The 20692-nt window shown below is 37.0% G+C and overlaps 1 non-coding gene across 1 annotated transcript; it reads left to right on the top strand.

Annotated features, from left to right (window-relative positions):
- The first annotated feature begins 20585 nt into the window (after window positions 1–20585).
- Window positions 20586–20692, top strand: LOC141675682 (small nucleolar RNA R71). Its single transcript, XR_012556323.1, has one exon. It is a non-coding gene; the product is annotated as a small nucleolar RNA R71 (small nucleolar RNA).

Here is a 20692-nt window from a genome sequence, read left to right as displayed (position 1 = left end):
GGAACTCTGACGTATTCGATTTCTAACATTCTCGAAATTACTTCAGAATTAAGAATCAACGAGAAAATCTTGACTGAATATGATTGACGCACAAATGTATCATGATACCTTACTTCCCTTAAATCACAATCGAGTAGAGAGATTTACTAACCTGGAGGTATCACCCGCATATTTTAACCCCAATTATCATTTATTTTGGTTCCAAGGAGTTCTCATACGAAACTAACTGCAATGCTCTCCCTTGACGTCTAGGCACATATAACATCTACTCTTTTCTTTATGTCATATTATCAGAAAATCTTCTTTGACATCTATGTCCTGTATCACCATTTCTTCAAGCAGCAACTAACCCACTTATTGGACAAGTTGTTTATTAATAAAAGAGAATGACTAGGTTTGGGATAACCTATCAATAATTATTCAATTGATGCTTTCCCCCATTTTCCCTTCATGTCGAGTCACTAGATATTTCTTTTAGCCCTCAGTACTTAATTATATTCCTGGGATGTATTCCCTATCTCAATTTACAAATGTTTCATCAAATTCTTCACTTTACTGCTGTCCACCAATATTAGATTAAGTAAAAATATCGATCAATTCCCATCCATACTTGAATCTGATAGCGGTTTAGTTAACCTATCCTTAATAATTTAAATAACACTTGCTTCATCTCTGGTTTTTAAGTGATTCTACTATAATGCCCCTTAACGAGCTATATTCATTTATAAAACAGTTACGATAATAGGTTCACCCTCTGATGTTGGCTTTGATTCTTCAATAAATATGACATTTACTTATATGTCATTCTATTTCCAGTTTTATGCCATGTTAATCAATGTCTTCGTTTAAATTTCCATATTTAATCGCAGTCTTAAAATGAATTTTCTATCTCCAAATATAGGCGTCTCACTCCATGCCTTACATTAGCTCTGGCACCCTGATGTTCATAACTTTCTTAAATCCTAGACAGTCTTATAAAATTTCTTTATCATCCTTTTGATTCCACTTTCCTTTCTAGTCAAGTTCTCCATTCTCATGACTCATCATCTCTTCTTAACATAAGTGATCCCTTCTTTCTACTTGTACTGATTTAGTTATCATTAGATAAGCCATTATGTGGCTAATACTGGAATGGAAGCTTTCTCTTAATAAATATTTGAATTCTTGTTAACAGAACTATCAAAATCCATTGACAGCTATTTCCTTAGCCTTACTCACATAATCGCTAATCGCACAACTTTCATTTTTTCATCAACTCCAACTATCCTCTGTCACGTCTTTGGCTTCTTCGCATTGAAGATATGTTTCAGATTATCGAGGTCTATGCCCGCTATACATCATATTTCTTGCATAATCAAAACATCTCCCTCTTTAATTCACATGCTAACATTATCATCTTATATCATACATTAAATACTTGTATTCGCGAGTTCTCTGGTATTTTGGAATAATTCTTGTTACATTGTCATTCTATATTGATATACCTCCAAATCCTTTGATAACACTTTATTACAGATGATAAAATTTCTTTAATTGTCTACCAACATCCATATTGGCGTAGTTTCCAATTTCTTCTTTTATTCAACCTCTCTTCTTCATTCTCTTCCTTCCTTCTCTTGGTTCTTATCTTGACCCTTGAGTTCTTGAAAACATTCTTCTCACTCGTATGTGCAAATAACGTTTTAATTCTCTTATCTATTACCAAGGCATATTTATCCAATTAAAGCCTCACACACTTGCGGTAATATTGCGCTAATTCCGCTAAACTTCTGAATTCTACTGGTGTCCTTACTTCCTCCAAATTTCTCATTGCTTTGACTTCGGATCTGAAAATCACATCAGAATTTGACTTAATCTAATTGGAATCGATTTCCATCTAACTGACCATAAGTTGGTAAAATTAACCAATTAACTCTTTTAATTGATCAATCAAACCAAGCGATGACTAGCTAAATGAAATCGGAGACTAATTATATAAAGTCAGTTTTGCTACAGCCACTCTTTTCAAGAACCGAGATCGCAATCATTTGGAGTATCAACAGGAATATTAATAACATACGGAAGTATGCTTTTGCCTTTAAAAGTAGGGTATTTCTAAAAATTTGGGCAGCATCTCCTCTACATTATGGACTACCAGTCGGACTCAAGCCAACACCAACAATGAATCAAACAACCAACCAACCAAATCAATCCACCACCATGAACTCATCATTTCACCATACGTCAGAAAATATCATACTGATATCTACTTATACTACTGACTAGCATAGCATACATCTTTTTATCAAATTAGGGACATAACCATACCTTTCATTTATTCCTTCAAAATATCTCGGAACTTCACTAGTGAATATAAAATTATTTTGCTGTTTCTCAAAAACTTTATTACAAGATTCTTCTAGTTCATCATTTTTTTTCAAGCTCTCTAATTAACAATTCATATCCCTTATACCTGTTCATAAATCCGTTCTAAAAGAATCTTTTAATCTTATTTTCCACGGTTCATACCTGTATATAGATGCTTTTAAGAACCTATACTGCATCTTTCAACTGATCAACGAATCCTCTGCCCTTAAGAATATATGCTTTTTCTCATTAGTTAGCTTGTCTAACTTCGGATTACCAACACATGGTTTCAAACAACATTATCATAATATGAGATAATTCATTTAATTTCAAAGCGTCGCTTCTTAAGAAATTTCGCAATTGGATCCCCATTTCTTCATTTCCACTTATGTCTTTCTATATGGAACCTTCGTCGCTAGCTCACCTATGAGCGTCAAATTTACCATAACTTACTTACTTGAGTTGAACATCTTAACAATTCCTTGAAGAACATGCTCAAATTTTATTTGTAACTAGAATTTCTTCGATCTTGAATCTTCATGACAAGTATCTTTCACATGACTGAGGTATGCTTCATCTTCACAATGTATTAATCGATTGTCTGGGCCATTATTGAGAATTCTTTTATCTACTTATGTTGTCCCGTCAGTCGTTTGCCTCGTCTAGTGTACGCAACTTTTCTTTCTTATTTCTACGGTTAATTTACCTCATACGGTTTGCTAACTACTCCAATTCACGCCAAAATCTTATACTTGAAACGTATCACGTATGCAGATTTCCGCTTCTGATTTGATGTCATCGTGACAACCGCATTATTGGCATAATGATTCTTCATTGCACGAAAATGTTCACCATTTATTGGCTTGCAATCATCTTTATACTCAACAAGTAATTCCATCTGCTACACGAGGTTATTTGACTTCTTTTAAAACGCTCAAAGAGTAAACTTTACACAAGAAGAGAATTTGTGTATAAGATTTTGATTGGAAACCTTTTGTAAAGAATTAGAGTACAAGGAAACAATCGGAAAGATCCATAAATCAATTAGTCATAATGGAAGAGGAAAGAATGAATGATGATCTAGATAGGAATGAGACAACCATATTTGTAATCAAGATGGCCAGTCTTTCATACTATATGGCATACATCATATGATTAGGTGGCGTCCCACCAGACTCTTCGTCATTTCGACAAAGCGTCACATCATAACACTGCTTGTCTCGATCAAAAAGAAATATTCTGAGAAGAGAAATAATTTGAAAGAGATACAATAAATTTTCTTTCCTTCTTGTCTCATATATCACTGAGAGAAGCTCACACGTATTCAAGAATCAAGAAGAGTATACGCAGTCGTGGAAAAGAATGACACCGTTGGTTGCCATCTACGTTTCGCTTATGCATGCTTTCAGGGCTCGTTCAAGTAACGGATCTCAGATCCACGTCAGATGATAGATTCGGAATATCTTCTGGAAATACCTTTAATGTTTTAACAATTTAAGCATAATTGTCTTCTCGTTGGATTTGCCATCATCACTTCTTGCTTCATCCCTTCCATGCAAGTCTGGTATTTTTAGTGTCATGCTTCCCTGTTTGATACATGAGTAATTCGACCATAATCGCGTTCTTTCGTAATTTATAATCATAATTTCTAATTTCTTCTATGCCGCGTAGCGTAACCATTGATCCTGCAACGCCTCGACTCCGTCGAAAGAAATATTATCCTTCTTCAATCATCTGGAGAATTCCTCCATTTTCTTCAATCATCCTCGAGATTCTTTTGGGTCAACGAACCCATTTTAAACTTTAATCATTTCATAAATTGAATAAATAACGTTTCCGCACGTTGATTTGATTGTTGATACTATTCGACAAGGTTTGCACTCTTCTTTCGAGAAAATTTTAAACTCCTCCGTATTAGCGGGTCTACTTGGCCCTCTAATTTAACAATACTGAGTTCGATCAAATATTCTTCCGGGTAATTTTAATATTTATAACAACAAGAACTCAAGTATTGATTTGACAACCAAAATTTTAAAACTTATTTTGTGTAAAGATCTTTTAGAAATTCTGTTAAAAAAGTCTTTTTTGAAAACTTGTTTTAGAATTTTGAAAATCGAACATCTAGTCGTCTTTACTATATAAGTTGGTTGTTGTTCTCTTTAATCATAACAAGGTACCTAATTAAAGAAATGACCACCTAAGGGTCCATCCACTTCAATATATCTTCTACCCCTTATTGGGTTCATTTCGCCTTCATTAGTCGGCAAAAACTTCATTTACCGATGCATACCATTTTATTCGTAATTCTAACTCTCGTGCTGGCATCTGGTACTATCTTTGATATTTCCATCATCGTGCTTGATGTCATAGTTGCATCCAGTTAACGCAATTCAACATTCTATCCATAAATAACAGCGTATCTTCTTGTTAATCTTCAGTATATCTAATAAGGTAGATATCATTCCCTGCGCGGCACCCGAAAAATGATAAGAAGCTTTTCGTCACAGTGGTGCCTTCAAACTCACAACATTGGCTCTTCATCAGCTTCAATCATCTCGTTACTTCTAGTTTGAAACTTGTCCTACTACATAATTCTAAGTTGGATCATCCTAAAATTCATCTATCGTTTCTTATACGAAGTTCTCACGCGAATCAATCTCCTTCTTCTTTAAAACCACATAAAAGCAGGGTAATTTACCCATTCTCCGTCAAGCTGGCGACTCTTCACAACTATAGGATCTGGGAACTTAATATAACTATAGCATCAATATATTCGCTTTCCACTTATCTTAACAATATCCTATTTTACTAATCCATATCAAATCTGTTAATCTTAATTCACACTCAACTCGAACTCAAAATGAGTATACTTAGGGTCTTCCTTATCTTATATAACCTTTCAATCCTATCTTATTTCCACCTATTCTTATTTCAGGGACCAATAACTTGTGGCTCTGATGCCAACTGTAACAACCCCAAATCTGGGGTCAAGATTGGGTGTCACTAAATAACTTTAAATAATATAAACCTGTATATTAAAAAAAAATACAGATAACCCCTCATTAATCCGGATCGCTCACAGGTTATGGTATGAAACAAGAATCTAACCATCTAAAATTATAATATTTTAAAATACAATTCCATTACCTCTTTACTAATTACCTCGTATTCATCACTTTGACACTTCCAAATTCCCTTAAGCTGGAATCTCTTCACTTTTGCAGCCCTTACTTGATACTGAAAGAAATAGGGTTTCACAAAGCAAGAGTGAGAAAAAAATGCACAGCAAGTATTATAAATTGTTTCCACGTATTAGATTAAAGAAACTTCTGGAAACAATTTTTAAATGATTTCAAACCATCTTTATTTATTTAAAATAGTTGAGCGAATAAAACATCGGCCCTCATTGGCCTTTAATCATAATTCACATTTTTCTGTAAAAGAACAGTGAACGTTTCACTGATTCATCTCTTTGAATCAAATCTTTGTTTGATTTTATAATCATAAACTAATTAAGAAGGAATGCCCTTAATGGCAATCAATAATAAATTAGACTAGACACTAGAAACCAATATATGCACTATAACCTGCTGATCAGTCAGGATATAGTCCAGATCTATACCCAACTGCATAGACCCAACCAACATATGGGGTACCCAGGCAACTATGGCCTAATAATCAAGGGACCATCAATCTCTGGCCCTTAGGGTCCAGTTCATTCCTGCCCTCATCGTAACCATCAAGTCCGTGGAGTATTTTGATGTCAAACCACTTTGATTTCAAAACATCCCAATTCAGGGTTCGCAAATAACCCAAAAGAATGGGTATTTTCTCAAGAGATCAATCGATAATCAAGGAACAAGATTAAAAGGCACTTGCATAAATAAGAGTAATTGCAGCGAATTATAAAAACATTTAACTATTCTGAACTTAGAATAGAAACGAAGAAATATTTACAGTATTTTAGAAAAAAGGTTAGGAATACTTGCCTCAATTGATAAACCTCTGATCTTTAACTATCTGCCATATCACTCAGTCCTGATGCATCTGCATTTCCATTGACAGACGACTTGACCTTTCCTATCATTCACCATTTCAGGTTTATCTCTATTCTGAATCCATTTGTTACATTACTATACGAAATCAGGCTTTACTTTTACAGTCTCTGTCTGTCTTTGAATGCCTCGCACTATGTGTATCTATCATAAAAGATACCATTCAATTAACTGACAATATATAATTGTCTAGTCTATACGTCTATCCTTATCGTCTACCCGCCCGATAATAACAGATAAGGATCATCTTTAATCAGATAACGTTTTAAAAGACACGTTGACTCGTTATCCATATAACACGTACACATAAGGCATGTAATCATATTATTCATATAACACATAATCACATAATTCATATAGCACATAAGTTGAATCGTCAAAAGATAGGTCTCGATACGTTTAGAATTGAAATTGGGTCAAAAAGAGTATTTTATCGATCAATAACGGACTTAGAATGATTCATAGAGAAAACACCCTTTTGATACTAAAGATTTTAGGTCTCGAAAATAATTTTAATAGAAGCATAATATTTTTCTGAGTCTAGAGGCGTTCGTTTCGTATTAAACGGACGAACGGTTCATTTATTATGAATAAAGTAAGAATAATTCAATTAATAATAATATTTATTGAATTTTAAATACCTTCATATAATTTTAAAGGTTGAAAATGATTTTTAAATAATTATTTGGCTTAATTATAAATAATCACATTTCATTTAACTATTTGTAGAATTAATTAATTAATTAAATGAATTAATTAATTAGTTAAATCCATAAATAATTAACTAAAATAAATTATAAATAATTAAATCAAATTTAGATTTTTGAAAATAATAAAGAAAATAATTTTATGGATTTAAAATAATTTAGTTAATTATTTAAAATAATTAACTAAATTCACTTTGAATTTAAAAATAATTTTTAGAATTAGAATAAGATTTTTGATTTATTTTTAATAGGAAAATCTAGAAACAGATTTGAGGAAAGGGAATTGGGGTTTTGGGGATCAAAACCGGGTCAAAAATCCGGGTCACGCGGGTCAGCGAAGAACAGAGTCGGGTTACGTCACTGGAAAGCTTCAAATTCCGGCAACAATGTCCGGCCATCGGACTTCCATTCCGGCAACAAACCACAGCCCAAATTCGGGGTTAAACTTTGCAATCAATACCGGTTTTTGACTCCAAATCGTCCCAGAAATCTAGAACATGCCACAATTTCCCCGAACGACGATTACATCGTCTTCCCCGACGGGTTTCAGCCGGAATCCGGCGAAAAACCGGCTTCGATCGAATCCAAACCAAATTAGCTGATATATATCTCAAAACACAGCTCTACTTAATATCAAAGAACTAACAATCAAACCGAAAATACGAATCAAAATTTTCAAAAACTTGAAAACTCGACTATATAGTTCCAGGAATCATTTGATTCAAATCATTATACAATTCGATTGCAAATTACATTCAAAAGCTATTCCAAGCATCAGAATTTATCAATAACCCATAAATCAAAAAGCCCCAAATTTTAACTTAAGAACACCAAGAACCCTAATTTTGAATTTTCAGAAAATTAAACCTCACTTACTATATGTTATTCAACTCTATTATTGAAGTATAATATAACAAATTGACCAGAAAAAGATTATCTACACGATGGAATCATCAAATCATATCAACAACATCAAGAACAAATTTTCATAATTCAATCTTTAATTAATTCGAAATAAAATAATTAAATAAGAAAATACCTTGATTTCTGCACCAAAATAGTTGATTGATTAAAAAAGAGTTTTTCGAGAGCTTTGATTTGATAAATTGCACGCCCGAATCGAAGTTCGATAACGCCTTCGTTCGTGCGTTTGATTTTCAAGAACGTAACGTTTTTAGGGTTTTTCCTCTGTAAATTCGATATTTTTAATGATCGATTATGATTATATGAATAAAATGAAATAATAAAAAGGCTATTTATATTTATGGAATATTGGTTCATTTTGGATCGTATTGGATCGATAAATTAGTTACTTAGCCGCTAAGCAACTACAAAAACGATCTGATTTGATACCCGTATTAGATAATTATCCAAACCGGGCTTTTTATAAAACACTTTATACGAAAATAATGTAATATTACCCCGTCTTTTGAGAATACGGGTTTTGTTGATATATCAAAATGATTATCGTATCGAAAAATTATACGCCGAGACGCGTACGGGTCAAACCGTAATCCGGATTGAAAAAGTCAAGACACGAAAAATGTCTGAAATTACCAGATTTGATTAGGAAAGAGTTTTTGGAAGAGTTTCGGGTTGTAAAAATGTAAAAACGGTTGAAATTGGATGATTCCGGGCTTTATAAAACATTTTTGTAATTAGTCAGAAAATCATCAATAATTTGATAAATCATTATAAAATCATATAACACTCAAAATATTACCAGATTAATACCTTAATTATCTATATTTTATTCTGAACATATTACAATTAACATACTCACGTTTTATTGTATACAAACATCCAAATATTATTATCAATCATCAGATAATTCACCAAAAATTCACATAGTAATCACATAATAATATTTTATTGATAAAAATAATTAGACGCTATGTCCCGGATGTTACAATAGACTTCCAACTCCAAATCTCCATTCAGAAAGGCACTTTTGACATCCATTTGATAGACCTTGAAATTGGCATGGGCTGCATAGGCTAAGAAAATTTTGTTGGCTTCAAGTCTTGCAACAGGAGCAAAAGTTTCATCAAAATCTATTCCTTCTTGTTGACAATAGCCCTTAGCAACCAATCTAGCTTTGTTCCTGACTACTATGCCATTTTCATCCATCTTGTTTCTGAATACCCATTTGGTGTCAATTGGATTCTTTCCTTTAGGTTTGGGTACCAGCATACCTTGTTCCTTTCAAATTAGTTTAGCTCCCCTTGCATAGCTAAAACCCAATCAGGATCCAACAAAGCTTCTTCTACCTTCTTTGGTTCTTCCTTAGAAAGGAAGCTGCTATACAAACATTCTTCTTGAGTTGCTCTCCTAGTTTGAACTCTAGAAGATGCATCACCAATGATGAGCTCAAAAGGGTGATCTTTAGTCCATTTTCTTTGTTGAGGTAGATTAGCTCTAGATGAAGAGGCCTCATTGTTGCCTTGATGATTGGTAGAGTTAAGATGATCAGAAACTCCTCTGAGTTTATGGATCTTTGAATTGAGGAAGAGGTTTGTTTTGATTGTGATCTTACTTGACTCCCAAATCCCATAGAAGGATTAACTGATGTTGAGCTTTCCCTGTCAACGGATGATGTTCTTCGCCTGTCGACGGATGATGTAGATTGTCTTTCAACGGATGATGCACTTGGTCTTTCGACAGATGTTGAATTATGTGCTTCATTAGTTGTAGACTTTTCTGCATTGTCCTTGGTTATTGGTTCTTGATCACTGTCATCATCACTGTCATCACTAACCATCTCCACATTATCAAACTTGAGGCTTTCATGGTAATCTCCATCTTGTAGTCCTTTAATCTTTTTATCATCAAACACAACATGCACTGATTCCATAACAATGTTGGTTCTTAGATTGTAGACTCTATATGCTTTACCCTCACCATATCCAACAAAAACTCCTTCATCTGCTTTAGCATCAAACTTTCCATGTTGATCAGTTTGATTTCTTAAGATATAACATTTGCAGCCAAAGACATGAAGAAAATTTAGAGTTGGCTTCCTGTTCTTGAACAATTGGTAGGGAGTCATGCACTTTGCTTGATTAACCAAAGAGATATTCTGAGTGTAACAGGCAGTGTTCAGAGCTTCAGCCCAAAAATATGTTGGTAACTTTGATTCTTCAAGCATTGTCCTTGTAGCTTTAATAAGAGATCTGTTCTTTCTTTCCACTACTCCATTTTGTTTTGGAGTTCTTGCTATAAAAAACTCATGCATAATCCCATTCTCTTCACAAAATGATCTCATCACAGAATTCTTGAACTCAGTTCCATTATCACTCCTGATTCTTCTTACTTTAAAATTAGGATGATTGTTGACTTGCCTTATGTGATTGATGATGATTTCACTAGCTTCATCTTTAGATTTTAGGAAATATGTCCAAGAGAACTTTGAGAAATCATCCACAGTTACTAGGAATTTTTTTTTCCTTGAGATGGACAACACATTAACTGGTCCAAACAAATCCATGTGAAGCAATTGCAAAGGTTCTTCAATTGTTGAATCAAGTTTCTTTCTAAATGATGCTTTGATCTGCTTTCCTTTTTGGCAGGCATCACACAATCCATCCTTTTTAAACTCCACTTGAGGAATACCTCTAACCAGTTCTTTCTTGACAAGCTCATTCATGGTCTTGAAGTTTAGATGGGACAGCTTTTTATGCCATAGCCAACTTTCATCTTGACTTTCCTTACTGAGAAGACAAGTGACTGATTCTGCATTTGATGAGTTGAAGTCAGCTAAGTACACATTCCCTTTTCTCACACCAGTGAGTTTTTCTTGTTTGTCACAACACAGGCTTCTGAATTGAAGGTTACTGAATTGCCCTTATCACAAAGTTGGCTGATACTCAACAAATTGTGCTTGAGACCATCCACTAGGGCAACCTCTTCAATGATGACATTATCTTTTGAAATCAAGCCATATCCCACAGTATAACCCTTGCTGTCATCTCCAAAAGTAATACTTGGGCCAGCTCTCTCCTAGAACTCAGTGAGCAGGGTAGAATCTCCAGTCATGTGCCTTGAGCAACCACAATCCAGATACCAAAGATTCTTTATCTTTCCATGATTACTTGAAGAACTTGTTTCTGTTTCATCAGACTTGGCCATCAGGGCTAGATTGACATAGCTTACTTGTGTAATGAAAGCCCTTTTCTTTTGCTTGAGCAACTCAAAATATTTCTGTTTATAATCAACTGGCTAAAATTTCTTGTTAGAATCAGACTTTCTACATTCACTTGCAAAATTTCCTGCCAAGCCACATTTGAAACATTTAAATTTGGATTTATCCACCATGTTTCTACTTGGCTTGGCTGCTCCAAAATTCTTTTTGAATTTGAGCTTGGAAAATTGTTAGTCGCTAAACACGCGCTAATAATACACGCAAGTATACGAGTTCGCAAGTAGTATAAAATCTTTTCTAGTTCGTTCCCACAGAGACTTCTTGGGTTGATTAATTAATTTATGCACTTATACACCGATGATATGGTTATTATTCAATGTAAAGACGATAACAAATTGTGATTGTTATAACTAAAAATTATGCTAACTAATTTAACTACGAGAATAAGATTGACTGAATTAATATATATGACAGACACGGGATTCTAACTTCATTAATTACTTCATTCAATAGCCTTATTGTTCTCAACCCTAACATGCAATGGTGATGACACTAATCAGATAACACGAAACTGATAAACGCCAACTTTCGTTGCACGAGTACCATACTACCAGACATCTACAAAAGAGATAGAAGCTGAATAGACACCAATTATATTGAGACCCTATATGTCTATAGAATTTGACAACACAATGGTTTAAGCATAAGTTATCTATCTTGATTACATAGGGAAAGTAAGATGGTTAAAATTACCTACGATTTATGCATCACAAATACATGAACCTATGCTAGCATGGCAAGTTCTAAATCCTTCAATTCACTTTCACTTTATTAAGAATTAACACATTATCTTATAAGTTCGCGGCGCTCATAAGACAAATACGCACAACCAATACTAGGCTATCATATAATCACCACATGCTAAGGCATTGAAGCAATTTAACTAAAGAAATCCATAAATAAATCCGCTAGAACCCCACGATAACGATTAGCCCATAATCGGACTCATCATTAACTTGGGTTCCGATGAAAGCATGGTATAACAAATATAGTCTTTATAATAAATAATTAAACCAAAGTTAACACAAGAGTATAGGTTCAACAAAACAAGAAACGAGCATCCAAGATTACAACTCAAAACAAAGATATGTCTCTCCTCGCTCTGATATGTCTCTCCCTTGATATATCTCTTAAAAATGACCTAAAGTTGTTTATTTAGCAGCTCCATGCAGCGTATAATTTCTCTCAGAAACCAAGTAGAAACAGGATTCTGCCATCCCGACACGGCGCGACCGCGCGCTTGATCAGCGCGGGCGCGCTGGGCTTCTGCTAGAACTTATTTTCTCCATTTTCCTTGCAGCTTCGAGCCGACTTCAACGAGCTTTTATTCCAACACCACCTTGACACCAAATTAGCACCAAAACAATGCTAATTCACCTGATTACCTAGATAATGCCTAAAATGCAAAAACACTTGTAAACACATTAAAACACTTAACAACTTGAGTACAAATGCATCAATTCAAAGCTTATTAGAGCATTATAAAGTGTCATAAATGCCACTCAACATACCCCCAAACTTGAATCGTTGCTTGTCCTCAAGCATAAATAGACTCAAAGAACAAGACAATTGAAAAATAATGCATGAATGCAATTAAATGAATGCAACGATCCCCATAGAATAACTAAACCAATCAACAAGTAACACCTCAGCAAATGCAGTTATTCGCATAAAGATCAGCCAAATCCCACAAATCAACCTACAAACCAAAGATGTACGTGTGTGCAAATGCTTACAGATGTACTATCACAACTAGATCGACAGTCATGACTCACTACTCACCAAGACAATCGCAAGTTTATAAAAAGAATAAAAGATAGACTCAAAATAACTTATAACACTTCAATTCTTATATCGGAGTTTTCTATGGAATCATGTTTTTATTCAAAACAACACAAAGATGCTTATTTGATCATGCAATGAGTGAGGTCCATAAAAGACTTATACAATAGTACCCATGTAGCAAGCGTTAGGTTAGTGCATCCCAGACTATACAAGCCTTAGGTCACTAGGCATAAAGTCCCCTAAGAACTTAATAACTCAAGTACTAAAGAGCCCACTCGTGATCAATTTTACATGACACTTATCCTTTTTTTTCTTCTTTTTTTCTTTTTTTTCCTCTTTAACAAATTTCTGAATGAGTGTGTTTCGCTCCATCTCATTTAACCCTAGACTACTCATATAAATATGAGCCGGCTACTAGCCATTTGACACCTAGCCATACAACTAGCAGTGAAATCCAATTTTCTCCAATTTTTAAATATCCATGTCTTCTATTATTAAGAGAATATCCTAAATTCTAAATATAAACAAGTGATTAAACCTCGACAAACAAACAAACCATGACTATGATCTAGCACTCTAGCAACCTCTAAGACTTAGTGAAATACAAGTGTCTCTAGCATGCAAATCAACTTGATATGACTTAACATCTCTAAACACGACATCATTACACTAACATCAATATCACAAGTCAATCGGAAAAATGGTCTAAAGGATCATGTTATAATGCAAATGCATGAAAACTATATGAACAAAATAACATAACTACCAAAAATATAATAAAAAAACTATATGGCACCATATGCAAACTAAATGAACTAAACTATCATGAACATGCAACTATATGAGACTCACACAAAAATATATTCCTTCAACTACTACCCCGAAACTTAAAATATTCACTGTCCTCAGTGAAGGTAATAGTAAGGAATTCAAGCATACTTACTGCGAATCAGAATCCTCACCCTCAACGGGTGGAGTGTCAGGTGTGTTTAGAGGTGGATACACGGAATCCTCACCAAAAACTGGCCACTGGATGTCAACTCCGGTGGCTCTAAATGCAGTCCCAAGTGCCTGGGTGAGATCACGTGCAAACCGACTGTGGATGTCGTGTATCACATCCATCCTCCGTGCTAGACGCCTGTACTGCGTCGAACTCAAACTAGCTCCCATATCAGCTCCTTCCTGCTCCTCATGTGCCTGCTCCTACTGCGATGGACCAGCCTCCTCTCCATACTAAGCTCTCCAAGCTGCTCGACGGGCATGCTGAGAACCTCCCGTTATAGCTGCCTCCATAGGCTCACCACCTGGAAGTTGGGCATAAGAGTAACCAATCCCTTGATGATCGGGCTTCCCGCCATACCACTCAACCATGCTGTGCAATGTAGCACTATCAATAGGAGCACTGGGAAGCTGCAGCTGCTCATGTGCTGCCAATGAACACCAACTGCCACGCACAACTTCGTCACTACGGACGCATACGGAATAGCACCATTAGTACCTCCTATAAAAATCTCATAATCCCCTGGTAAATCACCATCCCCAAATCAATATAATCACCCTGCAGAATCCCCCACAGCAGATGAGCACGCTCCACAGTAATCTCATGCACATGCGAAGAAGGCATGATGTTAGCATAAATAACGAGTTCCAAGCCCGTGCAAACCTGTTCATGCACGAAGCAGGGAACGTGGAGTAATCAGTAGTGCCCCTCTTGAACTTCCAATGAGTCTTAGGCACACACAGAGTTGCAATGATCAGATCCAAATCGAAGTCCTCCGGAGTTTTATCATTCCATGTGTCCTGACCCATCTTCCTCGCGGGCTGCTCAATCACCCTCCTAATAGCATCAGCACTGTACTCGACAGTCATCCTCCTAACCACCGTGAAACCATTCTTCTCCGCCTTTGCGTTAGCATAAAACTCCCGCACAACACTCATGGGCACAATAGCGGGAGCCTCACAAAAAGGAACCCAACCCATCTCAAGCATCATCTCCAAAAGCTTACCATCGTTCCCTGATGGCAAAAACCCTCGCTCCTTAGTAATAGGCTTCGAGAGAAGCCTCGTGGACTCCTCTTCATCCCCAGGAGTAGAAAACCTGGGCCTCACACAACCCGCAGATGAAGAATCGGTGGTGCTGCTGCTTACTTGTGTTCTTTGTCTCTTGGGTGCCATTGGAATTGAATGAGAGAGAATAAAAATTAAGTGTTTGAGAGAGATTTGGGTTTTGAGAATTTGTGATATGGTGGAGAAGTTTGTGTATAAGTATATGTATTTATAGGTTGAGAGGTGAGAATTTGATAAGGAATATAAGTGGGAATTAATTATGGGAATCGTGGGTATAATGGAATTGATTAGGAGAGGGAATTATGGGATGTGGACGAGTAAAAATCGGGTTAGAATTGATTTTGGAGTAAAAGTCCCGATTTTACCTTATAAAATTGCTGAAATTCATTTTTTTTAACAGGACCCGGCGCGGGCGCACGCTAGGACAGCGCTGGCACGCTTACTCCCTGGAAATCCGGTGCAGCCGCGCGCTTTATCAGCGTGGGCGCGCTTGGTTACTGGAAAAACGGCACACCCGCGCGCTTGATCAGCGCGGGCGCGCCCAGCTTCTGTAGTTGGCCCTGATTTTTTTTCTTTTTCTGATTTTTTTGTGTTTTTCTCATTTCTTCTTGCTTCCTCTGCCTACTAATGTACAACATACTTGGGTTTCCTCCCAAGAAGCGCTTGTTTTACGTCGTTAGCTCGACATAGAATTTCAAGATCAAATGGACAATAGAACGACACTAACCACCTCGCGGTTTTCCGTGTCACCATAGTAATGCTTCAACCTCTGACCATTAACCTTTAATGCCTGGCCCGTATCATTCTTAAAAATTTCCACCGCTCCATGTGGAAACACAGTTTTGATAATAAACGGCCCTGACCATCTTGACTTTAACTTTCCAGGGAAAAGACAGAGACGAGAGTTGAATAAAAGAACTTGTTGCCTCGGCACGAATGCTTTGAGCACTAGACCCCTATCGTGCCACCTCTTGACTTTTTCCTTGTACATTTTGTTGTTCTCATAAGCTTAAAGTCGAAACTCGTCGAGTTCATTCAATTGAAGAATCCTCTTCTTTCTAGTTGCATCCAAGTCCAGATTCAATTTCTTCAAAGCCTAATATGCTTTATGCTAGAGTTCCACAGGCAAATGACACCCCTTTCCATAAATCAACTGGAACAGCGACATTCCCAAAGGAGTTCTATATGTTGTTCTATAAGCCCAAAAAGCTTCATCAAGCTTCAAAGACCAATCTTTCCTCGATAGACACACAAACTTCTCTAAAATGTGCTTGATCTCTCTATTTGATACCTCCACTTGACCATTTATCTGAGGATGATAAGCCGTGGCAATACGATGATTCACATTATACCTTTTCATCATATTAGTGAACTTGCGATTGCAAAAATTCGATCCCTCATCACTGATTATAACTCTTGGAGTTCCAAACCTTGTGAATACCTGCTTATGAAGAAAATTAAGCACCACCTTCGCATCGTTTGTTGTCAACGCCTTAACTTCAACCCATTTTGACACGTCATCAACTGCCAACAAGATATTCTGATTGTTACAAGATGAGACAAATGGCCCCATGAAGTCAATTCCCCAAACATCGAAGACCTCAACCTCGAGAAGCACATTAAGAGGCATCTCATCCCTCTTAGACATATTACTCACACGTTGACATCAATCACATTTCAAAACAAATTGGTACGCATCTTTAAACAAGGTCGGCCAAAAGAAACCTGCTTGAAGAACACGAGTTGCTGTCTTTTCTCCACCATAATGTCCTCCATAAGCCGTTGAGTGGCAATCTCGCAAGATTCCCCCCGTTTCGCTGTAAGGAATACATCTCCTGATGATTTGGTTAGCTCCCTGTTGAAAAAGAAATGGCTCATACCACATATACCAATTCACTTCATGTAAAAACTTATTATTTTGAGCATGAGATAACTCGGGAGGCATGATATTACTCACCAGGTAGTTCACAATGTCTGCAAATCATGGTTCTTCTTCTTGCACTCTAAACAACTGCTCGTCGGGAAAAGACTCATTTATCAATGTCTTATCCAATGAAGTAGCATTGGGATTCTCTAAACGCGAGAGATGATCAGCGACTTGATTTTCAGTTCCTTTTATGTCCTTGATCTCTATCTCAAATTCTTGGAGCAAAAGAACCCATCTAATCAATCTAGACTTCGAGTCCTTCTTTGAGACGAGATATCAAATTGCGGCGTGGTCGATGAAAACTGTCACCTTAGTCCCAAGCAGATAAGATTGAAATTTCTCAAAATCATAGACAATAGCCAAAAGTTCTTTCTCCATAGTAGTATAATTCAATTGAGCACCATTAAGGGTCTTACTAGCGTAGTAGACCACATGAAATATGTTGTTCTTCCTCTGCCCAAGAACTGCTCCAACTGCGTAATCACTTGCATCACACATCATTTCAAAAGGTTGGCTCCAATCAGGTACAGTTATAACGGGTGCCATGATTAAACTCTTATTCAATGTCTCAAAAGCTGCAAGGCACTCATTATCAAACTTGAAAGTGACATCTTTTTCTAGCAAACTGCATAACGACTTCGAAATCTTAGAAAAGTCCTTGATGAAACGCCTGTAGAAACCCGTATGACCAAGAAAACTGCAAATTCCCTGAACAGAAATCGGTGGAGGAAGATTCTCAATGACCCCCACCTTGGCTTTGTCCACCTCAAGACCCTTACTAGAGACCTTGTGCCCGAGAATAATGCCCTGTCGCACCATAAAGTGACATTTCTCCCAATTGAGAACCAGATTGGTCTCAACACACCTTTTGAGAACGTGTCCAAGATTTTGCAAGCATTCATCAAAAGAATCGCCAAATACAGAGAAGTCGTCCATGAACACCTCCACATTCTGGCCTATCATATCAGAAAAGATGGCCATCATGCATCTCTGAAATGTGGCTGGTGCACCACACAGACCAAAAGAAACTCGTCTGAAGGCGAAAGTACCAAATGGACAAGTGAAGGTAGTTTTCTCCTGATCTTATGGAGTGACACAAATCTGATTGTAACCTGAATAGCCATCCAGAAGACAGTAGTACTCATGCCCAGCCAACCTGTCAAGCATATGATCAATGAAGGGAAAAGGGAAGTGATCCTTTCTAGTGGCTTTGTCCAGCTTCCTATAATCCATGCGAACTCTCCACCCAGTGACTGTTCTAGTAGGAATAAGCTCATTCTTCTCATTTTCTACCACAGTAATAACACCTTTCTTTGGCACACATTGTACCGGGCTTACCCATGAACTGTCTGAAATAGGGTAGATGATCTATGCATCTAGCCACTTAAGAATTTCCTTCTTTACTACTTCCTTCATGATTGGATTGAGGCGTCTTTGCTGCTCGACCGTAGGCTTGCTACCTTCCTCTAGCAGAATTTTATGCATGCAATAAGAAAGGTTGATTCCCTTGATATCTGCTATAGTCCATCCAATTGCCGATTTGAACTCTCTTAGGATTCTTAAAAGCTTTTCCCCATCACTACCTGAAAGTTCAGATGCAATAATAACTGGCAGAGTATATGCATCACCTAAAAATGCATACCTCAAATGCTCAGGTAAAGGCTTAAGCTCAAGAGTATGAGCTTCCTCAATAGATGGCTTGAGGCGTTTAGGAGCTTTGCTCAATTCCTCCATTCCAAGAGATTCAAAAGGCATATCAATCTTCCTTTTCCAGGGAGAAGCATTCAAATACTATAATTGTTCTTCACCTTCGACATCTTCACTATCCGAATTTCCCAACAAGGCTTTTTCTAAGGCATCAGACCTTAGCAATTGATCAAGTTACGATGTGACCACCGAATCGACCAACTCCACTTTTAAGAACTCCTCATTATCAGTAGGAAATTCATAGCATTGAACACATTAAAAGTTACATCCTAATCCAGTACTCGCATTGTGAGCTCACCCTTATGCACATCTATCAAAGTTCGTCCTGTTGCCAAGAAAGGTCTTCCCAAGATTATGTGAATCTTCTTATCTTCCTCAAAATCCAGAATAACGAAATCAGCAGGGAAGATGAGTTTATCAACCTTGACCAAGACATCCTCCACAATACCTCATGGATACGTAATAGAACGGTCGACCAACCGTAAGGTCATATAAGTCAGTTTTGGATCAGGCAAGTCCAACTGCTTGAAGATTGATAAGGGCATCAGATTGATGCTAGCTCCCAAGTCACATAAGCATCTGTCAAAAGACACTTTTCCAATAGTGCACATAATAGTGAAGCTTCCAGGATCCTTAAGCTTTGGAGGCAACTTCTGTTGCAGCACAGCACTGCATTCCTCCGTGAGAGCAACAGTCTCTAAATCATCTAGCTTCACTTTTCGAGAGAGAATACCTTTCATAAACTTTGCATAACTAGGCATCTGCTCAAGAGCTCAGCGAAAGGTATGTTGATATGAAGTTTCTTGAACACCTCCAGAAACTTCTCAAATTGCTTGTCCGGCTTTTTCTTCTGCAGCCGCTTCAAAAAAGGTGGTGGAGGATAGATCTGTTTCTCCCTTGTATTACCCTTAGGAGGAGTGTGCTCAACAGTAGTCTTCCTTGGTTCCACTTTTTCATCATGTTGCTCTACTTCTTTCTCAGCCCCAGCTTTTTCAGTCAACTATTGAGTTTGTTCAGGATTCGCAACCTTTCCAGACCTCAACGTAATTGCCTTTACCTGCTCCTTAGCTTCCCTCTTTCCTGGAAGTTCAGTGTCACTAGGTAATGTACCAGGATGATGATTAAGCAAAGCATTGACAATTTGCCCAATTTGATTTTCCAAGGTCTTGATAGAAACAGCTTGACTCTTGCACATAAGCTTCAACTCCTCTAATTCAGATTTCTCATTAGCTTGTTGCAGCTGGAGTTGTTGTCTTGGTACATATTGCGGTTGCTGGAAACCTGGGGGGTTGTACTGCTTAGCTGGATACTGGTGATAAGGCTGTTGAACCGCATTCTGAGCATTGCTCCAGCTGAAATTCGGATGATTGCGGTTGTTAGGATGATAGGTGGCTGGCACGGGTTGCTGTGATCGCTGAAAATTGCTCACAAACTGAGCTGATTTACTAGAGATAGCACACTGATCAGTCGCATGGGTACCAGCACAAAGTTCACAGACACTGGTGATTTGATTAACTCCATAATTAGCCAAAGAGTCCACCTTTAGTGTCAAAGCCTTAAGTTGGGCAGCTATAACAGTTGTTGCATCCAACTCTAGAATTCCTGCTACTTTTCCCTGAGTCAGTCTCTGGGAAGGATTCTGGTATACATTAGCAGCCATCAGTTCGATCAATTCATAAGTTTCATCGTAGTTTTTAGCCCACAAGGCTCCTCTAGATGCTGCATCAAGCATGGGTCTAGAAGTAGCACCCAATCCATTGTAGAAATAGTTTGTAATCATCCAATCAGGCATGCCATGGTATGGGCACTTCCTTAGCATCTCTTTAGATCGATCCCAAGCCTAACACAGAGATTCTCCAGTTTTATGAGAAAACTGAGTAAGAGCATTCCTGATTGC

Source organism: Apium graveolens, chromosome 7 (genome assembly GCF_009905375.1).
Source record: "Apium graveolens cultivar Ventura chromosome 7, ASM990537v1, whole genome shotgun sequence".
Taxonomy (NCBI): domain Eukaryota; kingdom Viridiplantae; phylum Streptophyta; class Magnoliopsida; order Apiales; family Apiaceae; genus Apium; species Apium graveolens.
This window is presented reverse-complemented; position numbering and strand designations above follow the sequence as displayed.